The sequence below is a fragment of the Castor canadensis genome, chromosome 12 (assembly GCF_047511655.1).
Source record: "Castor canadensis chromosome 12, mCasCan1.hap1v2, whole genome shotgun sequence".
Lineage (NCBI taxonomy): Eukaryota > Metazoa > Chordata > Mammalia > Rodentia > Castoridae > Castor > Castor canadensis.
This window is the reverse complement of record NC_133397.1, coordinates 92,329,230-92,342,947: the sequence shown is the minus strand read 5'-3', so window position 1 is coordinate 92,342,947 and position 13,718 is coordinate 92,329,230. Positions and strand designations below refer to the sequence as shown.

Sequence of the window (13,718 nt, the reverse complement as noted above, 5' to 3'; positions counted from 1 at the left end):
ATGTGTGCTCTTGAGTGATATTCACAATACATTTATGCAATAAATATTATCCCCTTTTTAGCAATTAGGGAATCCAGAGGGAACTTGTTCAGTTCAAGTAGTTAGTAAATGGGAAAGCCAGAAATGAGAACCAGCAGGGTCTGACCACCAAAGCACTTAGTACTGATGTAGCAGGGAAGAGGATCAGAAAAAAAACAGACTAAGCCTGAGTCCTGAGAAAGTAGCAGGGAGGTAGGGATGGCATAGCAGAGAGATAAAACCTGAGAAATCTGAACATAAGGAAGGTCATGTAGCACCAGGGAGGGGAAAGTCACGTAGCACTAGGATAAAGTAGCCAGTAAAATTAAATATAACCATATATGGATTAAACCTTGCTTTTTGCTTCTGTATCCTGCTTGCAAGGGTATATAAGATGAGACCCCTTTCTTTTCAGGGCTCAGCCTTTGGACATAAGTTCGCTGAGTCTGTGCTGGCACAACAAAATGTTGCTTCCTGCTAGTTGCCTTAAGAGTATCCTATTTCAGCTAGTAAACTCCCACAACACTGAGGCCTAATGCCTATTGCTGAAGAAGTTCCCAATCCTTGTCCCCAATAACAGAGTAAAGGTAATTTGGTGCTTCTAACTCAGATGTTTGGTAGAAACTTGGTGTACTTCTTTCAGGCCTCTGGGGCATAGCAATGAAGGCAATAAGCTGTGTGAGCTGCATATGATGACGTGGATTCCCACGCTTTCCTGGGATTGCCTGTTGCAATAAAGGTTTAGTCTTAATAATTTTGGTGTTCGTCCCTCAGCCTCCAATCCTGGAGGTGGTGTCTCAGAAGTAGGTCTGTTGTTGTCTCATCAAAGGGGAAAAACAACAAACCAAACCAAAGAAAATAAAACAACAGAAAACATGCAGCATGCAGGTGTATTTCAGTTGTTGTCTCATCAAAGGAAGAAAGAAAAAAAACCTCTGGAGACAGTTCTGTGAATGGCTATCTGAGGCTGTGGCTCACCTGCCTGCTGCTGTCAGCCTGCTGTTGCTGGAGGCTTTATTTCTGCAGTTCTCAGGCGTGAGCTTAACACTCACCTAGCTCCACAGGCTTTGTTTACTTACAGTTCTCCTGGGCACGACTGCCACTGCTACAAGCTTTCCCCTTTCCAAGAACACTGGGGGAGGTGACACTCCACCAGCTTTCTCAGGCCTGTGTGTTTATTTACAGTTCACATGGGAAGTGGGTCTTCCCCCCTCTCCTGTGGAGTTTCTCCCACTGCCACTTTTACAAGCTTTCCCGCTCCTGGTTGCTGGGCATGTGCCACTGCTCCTGCCTTCTCCAGCCAGCTTGTCATGAGGGATTTCCCCTCCTCCCCTCTTTGGCACTCAGGGCACCCTGCCCTCTTTGCTATGTGTCTTTTTTGTTGTTATTGCTTATTATTCAGGTTTTTTTCTTTTTTCCCTGGGTGGGGATTGGTCTGTCCAGGGGGCTATGCTGATTTGGCCCAGGATTGTCTGTGGGAGTACCATGTGCCTCTTAGCTCACCTTGTGGTCTGCATTTTCCCAAGCAGTCTGGGTGCTCCTGTCTGGCGGTGGCGCAGGAGTGCTCCTGGTTTCTCCATTTAATGTGAACTGGAGATGCTTTGCACAGGCTGGAGGTGTGGAGGAGTCAATGTTTTGCCTCTTCTCAGTGGTTTTTCCTGTAAGGTGTGTCTCCAGCATCTCTCCAAGATTTTACATTAGGAGGCATGCTTTCTGTTTCCTCCCTCTAGCCACCATCTTGGAATCTGCCTAGTAACAATCTTAAATTTAGAAAACTCCATTTGTAATAGTATTAAACTAATAAAAAACAGATCAAATTTAGTAACAGAAGTATAAGCCTTGTACATGGAAAACTGTGGAAAGAAGTTAAAGAAAACCCATGTTAAACTATCACAGCCATTGGTCAGAAGACTTAATATTTTTGAGATGATACTGTATCCCAAATTCATTTATTGATTTAATGAAGTATCTACCCAAACCCCAGATCACTTTGTTTTTGCTTCAACTAACAAACATCCTAAAATCTATGCAAAAGTACTAGAAATCCAGAGTAGCCAAAAAATTCTGAAAGTGAAAAAACAAAGATGAGGCCTCACACTTTCCAGTGTCAATGTTATAGTAAAGCTACAGAAATCAAGACAGAGCAATACTGTCATGGAGTAGACATGAATATGAGGGAACAGAATTGATAGGCCAGAAATAAGCCCTCTCACTTATGGGTAAGTAACTTTTGACAACAATGCCAAGAGTCCTCAGGGGGAAACAGTAGTCTGTTCAACAAATGTTGATGGACCAACTGGATCTGGATTCTTTCCTCACCTCACATAAAAAGATTAAGTCATAATGAATAGTGTATGAAAATATGAAAGTTAAAACTATAAAACTCTCAGAAAAAAAACACAGGACTAATGTGATGTTGGGTTAGGCACTGATTTCCTGAACTGGCACCAAAATCACAGATGACAAAAGAGAAAAGTTAGAATTCATCAAAATCATAAACCTTTGTGTTTCAAAGTACATAAAAGTAATAAAAACAATTAAAAATATATAAATTACATATTTGGTAAGGCACTTATGTCCAGAATATATAAAGAACTCTTATAACTCAAGAATAAAAAATATGAAAAGATGCTTAACACTTTTAGAAATTAGGAAAGTGTAAATCAAAGCTATTTCTTACACAGCAGAGGGTATGCTAAAAGTTTTATATGCCACCAAGAATTAAAATGTACAAACTTTAAAAATATGCATACTTATTTATCAAAGCATTGAAAAACTCAAATACCTAGTAACAAGTATTGTAAAACTTATGCAGCAACACTTCCACACAAAGAAACTATGAAACATTACCAAGAAAAATCAAATAGAGGAATATATGCTTATGGACTGGAAGACGAATGCTATAAATATGTCAATTTCCCCTAAAGGTATCCATAGATTTCATGCAGCACAATAAATACAAATACATTTTGTATGCAATGTCACCAAATGATTTAAAACTTAATCTAAAGGCAAAAATAGACAAAATACTTTGGTCTGACAACATGAAAGGACCTGTGCTAGAAGACAGCAAAACTTAACGGCAAAGAAAAGTGGCTCACACCTGAAATTCTAGCTACTTGGGAGGTTGGCATAGAGAGAAGATGATACTTCAAGTTCAGCCCAGGCAAAAAGTTCATGAAACCCCATCTCAAACAATAAAAGGTGGGCATACTCCTGTCACCCCAGCTACCTGAGAAGTATAAACAGAAAGATTACAGTGCAGGCTGGCCTGGGCATAAATGTGAGACCTGTTCAAAAAATAACCAGAGCAAAAAGTAGTGTGGCTCAAATGGAAGTGTACATGCTTAGCAAAACACAATGCCCTGAGTTAAAAACTCTTTTTTTGATAATATTATCAAATAGACCAGCAGAATAATATCAAGTGTGCAGAAACAGAGTCACACCTATTAATATGCTTTATAGAACAAGGTGGTGATGCACAGCAGTGGGGAAAATGCTGTAGAGTTAACTGGATTTCTGTACATAATAAAAACTATTTCAACTTCTACCTCATGCCATATATAAAAACAATTTCAAATGGATCATAGCTCTAAAAGTAAAAACCAAAAAAATAAAGTTTGTAGAAGTAATGAGGCATAATTATAATCTTGAGGTAGGGAGACATTTCTTATAACAGAAAAAATCTATATTCATAAAGAAATTAGTGATAAGGTGGATATTATTAAAATTAAGAGCTTCTGTTTAGTAAAATGCAGCATTAAATGTGTAAAAAATCCAGCTGCAAATGGAAGCTATTTCCAGCACATCATAACAATGGGCTTATATCCAGAAGACATAAAGAACTATAACCTAAAAACACACATAACCCAACAGAAAACTAGGTAAAAGACTTGACTTTGGAACTTCAGGAATACATGTATCAGGTGGGAAATAAGCATCAGAAAATGTGCTGAACCCCATTGGTCATTAGGAAAATGCAAATTATAACCACAGTGAAATAGCATTTTACACCCACCTGAATAGCAGAAATTAAAACAATAGACAGTGAAACATAGCTCGTGAAGTGCAGGAAAAGCTGGTGGGTGTGTAAATGAATGCAGTTACTTTGGAAAACAGTGTGGCTTATCTATTAAAGGGAACATATGCATGCTCTTTAACCAAGTAATTCCACCTGTAGAAGAATACCCACACGTGCACCAAGAGACATCTACCTGAACCTTCTTAGTAGCACTGTGCTTAAGCATCCAAACCAGGAAATAACTTGTGTCCATTACCAGCAGAATGAATAAGTAATGCTATTTATGTACAATGGAAAGGAACAAATCAAAACTATAGTTACTTTTATCAACAGGGGTAAAATATCATAAACAATAAAAATGAGTGAAAAGGGAATAATATAATCCCAGTTTTTAAATCTCGACATAGGCAAAACTAAATTATGTCTTATTTAAAGGAGATAGGAGCTGAAATTGGGCACAAAGAAAACTACTAAAACTGGATATGCTCCATATTTTACTACTCAAGGTATGGTTTTGTGGTTATTGATTCTCTTGGAATTTTTGAGTTCATTAAACATTTACATTGTGTACTTTCATGCCATGCTCACAATACATCACAATAAAATGCATTTCGTGGACGTGGAGCATTGTGAAGCCTTTACTTTCATTTATTCTATTTTTCTAATAATAACATAAAGAAAATTAGAATCAAATACTTCTCCCCTCATTGCAACAGCTTACTTTTTCTAGCCTTTCTCAATGTATCTGCCATATCACACGTCAGGGCTATGAGCCTGAGATCACCATCATACTGTTTTTCAGAGACAGAAAACTTTTTCATTCCCATTGTAGAACCAGAGATGCCTGATGTTTTACTCTAGAGAGCTTTTAAACAATGAGCACAGGCACACCAAGAGCACAGACAGCACAGAGAAGCAGCCAGAGGGACAACAATCTGGTTTTGATCTGGTTTTGATGCTGCAGAAACTCAGATAGATGATTTCTAGCCATTTTTCTCACTAAGAATTAGCTTTCATAAATCTGCCATTCATTACTACACAGGGTCTATTCTATTGCTTCATGTACGAATTACTCACCTGGTTCACTCGAAGGTGTTTATTTCAAAACCTCTGAAGATTAACCTACTGGAAATGGGGGCTTGGTGAAAACTTGAAGCCATTTATCTTTTAACTGGCTTTTGGAAAGTCTGTGTCTCTGAGCAACCCACCTTCACAAATCAGTAAGGTGTGTGAATAAACATGGGGATTAGAAAGATGTTACAAAGCAGGTTGTCATGCTGAAGTATGGATCAGAGTTCACAAAAGCCATACTTCAACAAGGTGCAGAACTGGAAGAAAAAGGTTTTCTTCCTACACTAAAGCAAGTGTGTCACAAAGACAGTTTAGAGTTTTCTACCATGTGAAAAGTTTCAATGATAGGCAATTGAAAGTTCTGGGTTTACATGGAGTGTCTCTCTGTGTGTCTCTCCCTTTCAGCAGTCTGTGAGTTGGTGCTAAAGGGCATGGGCTTTGAAGGAATGATATAACACTTTCCTGCAGTGGATGTGTTCAAGTCCATGTATTAATGCCTACAAAACCCAGGGACAACTGTCCTTTTTCAAACAGAAGTCCTCACAATGGCCAAAGAGACTCATTTCATTATGGGTTAACCTGACTTTTAATTTTATGAGTCAAGGCTGCTCAGGAAGTGCTCTTGAGTTGTTTTTCTGATGTGACCAACTTCTTCAGATTTGAAAAAGCACCCATGTCTACTTATTTTCTGAATAAATGATTACATAAATTAACACATGAACTTATTAAAGCTATGGTGTTTTTCAAAGGAAAATGTGTTTATCTGTATCTAGAAAGTTTTTGAAGGTAGAGAGAAGTGGGGTAGCATAAATGTATTGAAGAAGAACTCCTTCAGCAGAGCAGGCTCTAGATTGCGAATGGACTGACACACAGTTTACCATCCATTTGGCCAAGTGTAGGAAACATGTTAAGAGTGGCTGCACTAGAATGCCAATTCAGTGATGTCTTAGAGCTACACACAGTGCAGAGGAAAACCTTCCTGATGAATGTAAGAAGTAAGTTTAACTCATTTGCTCACTTGAAAAATGCTGACTGAACATCTCTAAGAAAGTAGCTGATGCTTGGTGTGGAATTGGTGAAAAAGCTTGCAGCAACCTAATGCAAGAACAGGAAGATCTATATGAAAGTAAATGCCACTTTAAGCTTGTACTTAAATGCAGACAAAAACATTTTATTTTGTAAATGAAGTCACAATAAGACAACCACAGGACATGTTTGACACCATGGCCCGTTTGTGTGGCTGTCATTCGAAACATAGACATGTACAGATGGAGTTGATTAGCTGCCAGTGAAGTAGGCTTATTTGCAGTTGTGCTGACTTTGACAGAAGCATCATTAAAGAAACTGACCCTTTAACAGCAATCCTGAGATTCTACAGCTGGTAGGGAAACCGAGGAAGCAGAAGGGTGTTCTCTCATGTTGATGAGTCAACGTCTTCTATCTCAGAATATTGCAAATTAGCTTCTCTGTTACATCAGATGCTATCACCTAAGATATAATGCAGACACATTAATAATTACTGTAATGTCTGTTTTCTGCTGAAAGAAAATGGTTGAAATTGAGCTCAGCAAAATGCATATAAGTAAGAAGCAAACAGAAAGTGGACTTTTTTCTTAAATCTTATAAGATTGACACTGCATTTGTCTTACTTGAGTAGATGCTACTAATTCAGTGTTGTTGTACATATAGTTAACATTGCCTCTCAAAACAAAATAAACATAAAACAATATTTCTTCATCTAATGGGGGCCAAAACAGTACTTATATATTTTACCTTTTTGTCTTTGTGGAAGTTTTATTAGATTTGGTATTAATTTTTTTAAATGTGTATGTCTAGGAGGCTAAACTTCCTATAAGTATTACAACAAGAAATTTAAAATACATGGAGACATGCTTTTCCACCAGATCACAGACTCATAGAAAGGGAAGGGGCTCACATAGCCCCTTGTTGTACTACCATGCCACACCTCTCTGCCCACCTCAACTGACAGTAACAAAGATGAGCGCTCCAACTGCAGTCCAAAGAAAGGAACTCCCATGAATTGGGGTCTTTCCCTTTTTGTGGTCATCGAGTACAAGTACCATTCTAAGGCCTGAACTTTTCACCCCTTATCAGCAGCTGTTACTCTCCATCTTCCCATTCCTCTTTTTCACCACTAGTTGTAGAAAAAAATAAACACAACAGACACCTCAAAACAAAACCATTTTAAAAGAATAGAGCTTGGTGTGTTGGTGCATACCTACAATCCCAGCTATTTGGGAGGCAGCAATCAGGAGGATCCTGGCTTGAGGGCAGCCAGGCAAAATTTTAGTGAGACCCCCATGTCAAAAAATAAGCCAGGTGTGGTGGTGTGCATGTGTAATGGGGGAATAGTTAATAGGATCACGGTCCAAGGCCTGTCCCAGGCAAAAATGTGAGCCTCTGGGCATGGCTCCACTGGTAGAGCACCTGCTTAGGAAGCATGAGGCACTGAATTCAAACCCAGTACCACAAAAAAAGAAGGGAAATAAAAGAAAAACCTACTCTGACATAATCTGAGGGTTTATACAATTTAAATCCTAAAAAGTGGTGATTTTTAAGAACATTAAAGAGCAACTGGGACAGGACTTGCAGAACGCAGGTGTGAGGAGCTTGGCCATTACACATGTGGGGGAAGCAGGCAATAGAACTGCTTCTGAGAGACCCCACATAATGGACTTAGCACAAAAACATCAAAGCAGTTATTGTAAATATTTCCAAAGAGCAAAATGGAAACCATGTTTAAATAAGTAAAATAAGGTATAATGACAAAGTTTTATAAAGTAAGGAATAGCAACAATAGGAAGGCTTAAAAAAAGAACCAACTGCAAATTCTAGGGTTGAATAGTACAAGGCCAAAATCCAAAATTACTAGAGGGACTCAACAGTAGATTTGAGGTGGCAGAAGAGTGAAATGAGTAAATGTAAGCATACACCAATAGAGAGAACACAACCTGAGAAACAAGGTGAAAAAACAATGAAGAAATACAGACAGTGCTTCAAAGAAATGTGGGAGTCCCTTAATCTCAGGAATGTATGTACTGAGAGCATAAGGACAGGATAAAAAGATGGAGCAGAAACAATGCCTACATCACAAATTTGATACAAAATGCTAATCTATATATATCCAGTAAGCTAGAACAACATAAAGAGATGCATCCCCAGATATATCTTAGTAAAAATACTGTAGCTGGAGACAAAAAAGAGAAATCTTGAATGCAGCAAAAGAAAAATGACCCCATTCCATTACCTACCCCAGGATGTAACTTCAACTGTTACATGGGAACTCTGAAAGACTCACAGCAGGTAGACACAACTCGCACCTGAAATCCCAGCTGCTCAGGCAAAAACTTAGTAAGACCCCATTTCATCAATAACCTAGGTGTAGAGGTATGTCTACATGTCTACACAGGACTCACAGGAGACCATAGGTAGGAGGATTGCACTCTGAGTCTAGCCCCAATCAAAACCATGATATTCAAAGCAAAGATAGCACAGAGCAATATCATTTATGAAGAAAGACACAAAAATCTTAAGCAAATTCCCAATAAGTCAAATCCAGAAATACAGGAGAATATCAAAAAAATTTTAAAAAATTAAACACCATGACAAGGTAGACATGCATTTATCCCAGGAATGTAAAGTTGGTTTAGCATGCCAAAATTAATTAATATAGCACACAATTTCAATAAAATAAAAGGAAAAACAATCATCTCAATAGATGAAGAAAAAAACATTTGAAAAAATTTACAAATTTTAACAACAAAATTCACTAAAACTATCACACAAAAGTTTGGCAAAGTTTTAGGATTTGAGAGTGATAGAAAAATGTCAATTGAGGCCAGGCAATGGTGGTTCAAGCCTGTAATCCTAGTTACTCTGAAGTTGGGAATTGGGCAGATCATGGTTTGAGGCCAGTCCAGGTGAAAAATTCTCCAGACCCCACCTCAACCGGTGATTGGAGTGGAGGCATGTGCCTGTCATCACTGCTGTTCTGAGAAGCACAAATAAAGCTATCATGGTCCAGGCCCTATGTCAAAAATTATCAATGCAGGAATGATTAGTAGCATGGCTCAAGAGGTAGAGCACGTCTAACAAGCAGGCAGTCTTGAATAAAACCCCCAATACTGCCAAAAGAAAGTATCAAGCGCATGTCAATATAATTTCAATGAGTTATCTGAAAATGAAATTAAGAAACCACTTCACTGTCAATAGTATCACAAAGAATAAAATAATTTAAAATAGATGTATGAAAATAGATGCAAGAATTACCAGCACACGACTCGGCCCTCGGGGAGCTCTTTCCTGCCGTTGCTTCCACTCTTAAATCCCCACCTCGCAGAGTTGAGGAGTTGGCGACATGAATTTCCAGTTTCTAAGGGTTCGCCACAGGACGCGAGCAGCAACGGGAACCCGCGCATCCTGCACCTCTCCTCAGCCGGGCAGCATCTGTACAGCCCCGCGCCGCCCCTCTCCCATACTGGAGTCGCCGAGTACCAGCCACCACCCTATTTTCCACCGCCTACCAGCAGCTGGCTTATTCGCAGTCGGCAGATCCCTATAGGCTCACACCCGGGAGAAGCTTATGCCGCCTCCATCAGCCTCTGCAGCAGCCGGCGCCCACTGGCAGCCAGCAGCAGGCCTGGCCCGGCGCCAGAGCCAGGAGGGGACTGGCCTGCCCTCGCACCACGGGCGCCCGGCCGGCCTGCTGCCGCACCTCTCGGGGCTGGAGGCCGGTGCCGTGAGCCGGCGCAGGGATGCCTACCGCCGCTCCGATCTGCTGCTGCCCCACGCGCACGCCCTGGACGCTGCGGGCCTGGCCGAGAACCTGGGGCTGCACGACATGGCGCACCAGATGGAGGAGGTACAGAATGTCAACGAGCAGCACCTGCTTCTGCACGATCAGACTGTCATTCGCAAAGGGGAAGCTGTTCATCTGGCTCGGGACTTTGCGTACGTGTGCGAAGCTGAATTTCCTAGCAAGCCAGTAGCAGAATATTTAACCAGACCTCATCTTGGAGGACGGAACGAGATGGCCTCCAGGAAGAATACGCTTCTGGCAGCACAGCAAGTGTGTAAAGAATTCACAGACCTCCTCAACCAAGACACAACACCCAATGGGAGCAGCAGGCCCACCCCCGTCTTGGAGACGAACATACAGAACTGCTTGTCTCATTTCAGCCTAATTGCACTCGGCTTTGGCAGCCAGGCCATCTGTGCCGCCGTGTCCGCCGTACAGAACTACATCAAAGAAGACCTGATCGCCATGGACAAATGCTACATGAACCCCGGAGACTAGAGTCCTGCCGACTCCAACAAGACGCTAGAGAAAATGGAAAAGCACAGGAAATGAAACGAGGGTGAACGGAGGGCCAGAGAGTCAGGAAGGGAAAGGACTGTGAATCGTTCTCCACTTGGACAGGCCGGGACGCCCTCCTGTCTGGGGAAGAGTTTTTTACCTACCTTGTCAGAAAGGCCTCCTCACTTCCATCCCAGCAATTGGGACCTTACCCGCCCACACCCCCCATGGATTCCTTGTGGTTTCTCTAGGGCTGGAAGTACCTGACATTGGACATACAATTCCAGGATGACAAGTACGAGGGTTTTCTTTTGTTTGTTTGTTTTTTGTTTTTTTAACTCATTAAGTTTTTTTTTGGGGGGGGGGAACCTCATTCTTTCTTGGAAAAGCGGTGCTACAAGATTTAGAACTTTTGCATAAACTCCCTGCGCTAACAAGAAACCACACTTAGCTGGTGACCTGTCAAATTGATGTGACTCAGATCAACAGTAACTTATTTTTTGCAGTGTTAAGATAATGGCTAGTTTTTGTGTCCACTAAATATTTATCTTAAAAATTAGTATTTATCTAGCGTCTCCAGAGATCACATCCTCCAGTGAGAGGCAAAGGTTGTGTGGGCTTAGCAGCTAGTTCACAGGTGCCATTGACACCCTTTGAACCCTGCAATTAACAGGGGCCTTCTGGTTTTAGGAAACTTGTAGAAACAAAGCCTGCTGATTTTCATTTTTCTTGTCTTTTTTTTTTTTTAAATTTTGAAAGTTTTAGTTCTTTAAATGGGAGGCTCTCTGAAGTGACATGTTCCTTTAAGGTACTGAAGCCTTCTTTGCATATTTATTTCAAACCTTGATTTTTTTGACTAAACTTGAAAAGGGTAGGCGGGAAGCCATTGCTGCTGCCTGTCACTCCCAAGTCCCTGTGGAGGCTCTGTATTTTGAGAAACTGTGTTGAGTGTACAGATTTTATTTACGCATAATTTAATAGGGTCTGTAAATACTGATGCACTTCTTACGACTTTTTGGAGACATGGGATTCAGTTTTAAAATTAACTTTTAATGGTGATGGGGTAATCTATAACACCTTTTCAATTTTAATCCTACGTACACAGGGTATTCAGAATTAAGAGGACACTTGGCTTTGTTCTTGGTTTGTCAGGTTCTATTTAATTGGAGTTCTGTTCAGAAAGCAATAACTTTGCATCTCATTCCTTTGGAGCTGAGCCCTCAGAGGAGTGTGCTGTATAGTTCGCGTGGGTGAAATTCAGATTTGGAATTGAACTCCGTTGCCTGTAAATGTTCCCCGAATAATTGTCATGTGTATGATACCTGTATAATAAAAGTATTCTCAATAGAAAAAAAAAGTAAAATAGATGTATGAAAATAGATGCAAGAATTATACACTAAAAGTGTAAACATTGTCAAAAGAAATAAAAGGAAAATGAATGGAAAAGGATCATATATCACAGGCTCATGGATCAAAAGACTTAATGTTGTTCATTGCCAAGTTGATCAAACCCTGTTACGCTTTTTTGCAGCTATTGGAAAAAAAAAATCTGAAAATTCATAGGAAATTCAGGAGATCCACGGTAGCTAAAACAATCTTGAAATGAGAAGAATCATTTCAGATCCTGCACTTTCTGGTTTCAAAATTTACTGCAAAGCTACAGTAGTCACTACAGGGTAGTATTGGCATAGAGAAAAATATAGATCAGTGTGACAGACATAGTCTAGAATAAAACCTTTAAGTTTATGGCCAGTCTATTTTCAACAGGGTGCCAAGGAAATTCAATAGGCGATAATGTTCTTTACAGCAAAAAATTATTTTTAAAATTTTTTTTACTATATTTTTGTGTTGGATGGGGGTACATTGTGGCATTTACAAAGGTTCTTGCAATATATCAAATATGCTTGAATTCACCCCTTCCACTACTCTCCTATATCTTCACTCCCCCAATTCCTAGAATAGTTTCAACAGGTATTATTTTTTCCATTTTCACATGTGTACACATTTTTTGTAGTGTAGTCACCCTCCTACTCCCTTTCCCACCATAAGGAATTCATAACTGGAATATGTAAGAAACTTACAATACAATAAGGAAATAACACTATATATAGTATCCAGATAAATATTTCTCCAAAGAAGATATATAAATGACAAATATATGAAAAGTTGATCAACATCAATAACCATGAGGGGTATTCAACCTAAAACCATACCATGTCACACTTACTAGCATGAATATAATTTTTACCAAAGACAGATAATAATGAGTGTTGGAGAAGATATGAGAAGCTTGGAAGCTTCATACATTGTGGGTGAGAATGCAGAGTAGCACAGATGCTTTAGAAAACACTTGGTGGTTCCTAAAACTATTTCTATGTGACCCAATGAGTTCACATCTAGGAATATCCTGAGAATATTGAAAATATATGTCTATACACAGACATTCACATGAAAGCTCACAGTATTGTTCACAATACCAAAGATGGAAACAATTCAAATGTTTATCAACTCATCACTGGATAAATAAAATGTACTATATCTATATAATGAAATAGTATTTGGCCATAAAAATGAAAGTACTAATACCTGTGCAACATGACTGGCCCTTAAAATATTATGCTAAGTGAAAGCAAGTCGGTCACAAAAGACCATAATTAGATGACTCCTTTCATGTGAAATGCCCAAAGCAGACAAATGAGAGAGACAGAAATGAGATTAGTAGAAGCCTAGGACAGAAGGTTGGGTATGTGGAGGGAAATGGGGAATGACAACTGGGTGCTTTTTTGATGACAAAAATGTTGTAAAAGTAGATGGTGGTGATGATTGTACAACTTTGGACTATGTTAAAAACTATTGAATTGTATGCTTTAAAGGGGGTGATTACATGATATATGAATTATATCTCATATTCATATAAATGGCCTTATATTATAAAGCCATTAGAAAGATGGAAAGAGGAATGGAGGGAAGGAAGGACAGAAGAAATTCAGAGGAAAATGTTCTGAGGGACAGTGTCTCAAAATCACAATTGGGGAAATGCCAGAAAAATGCCACAAACAGACCCTGATATATTCAAATAAGAGCAGGAACATTTGCTAGGTAAGTGATCATTAAACAGAGTATTTTAAAGATATTAAGGGTGTGTCTATGTTCTACTTTATGTCCCTCACATAGTAGAACAATGGAGATTGTTTTGGAAAATCCACTTTGGCATATAAAACTGGTCATCTTGTTCAAAGTGTAGTGCTCTGGCACTATGCCTGCCAATCGTCCTAACATTGATTAAGCTTT

At 39.6% G+C, this 13,718-nt stretch overlaps 1 pseudogene; it reads left to right on the top strand.

The window, feature by feature from the left end:
* Positions 1-9,373: 9,373 nt before the first annotated feature.
* On the top strand, positions 9,374-11,749 carry LOC109687860 (transcription factor AP-2 gamma pseudogene; annotated as a pseudogene).
* Positions 11,750-13,718: the final 1,969 nt, after the last annotated feature.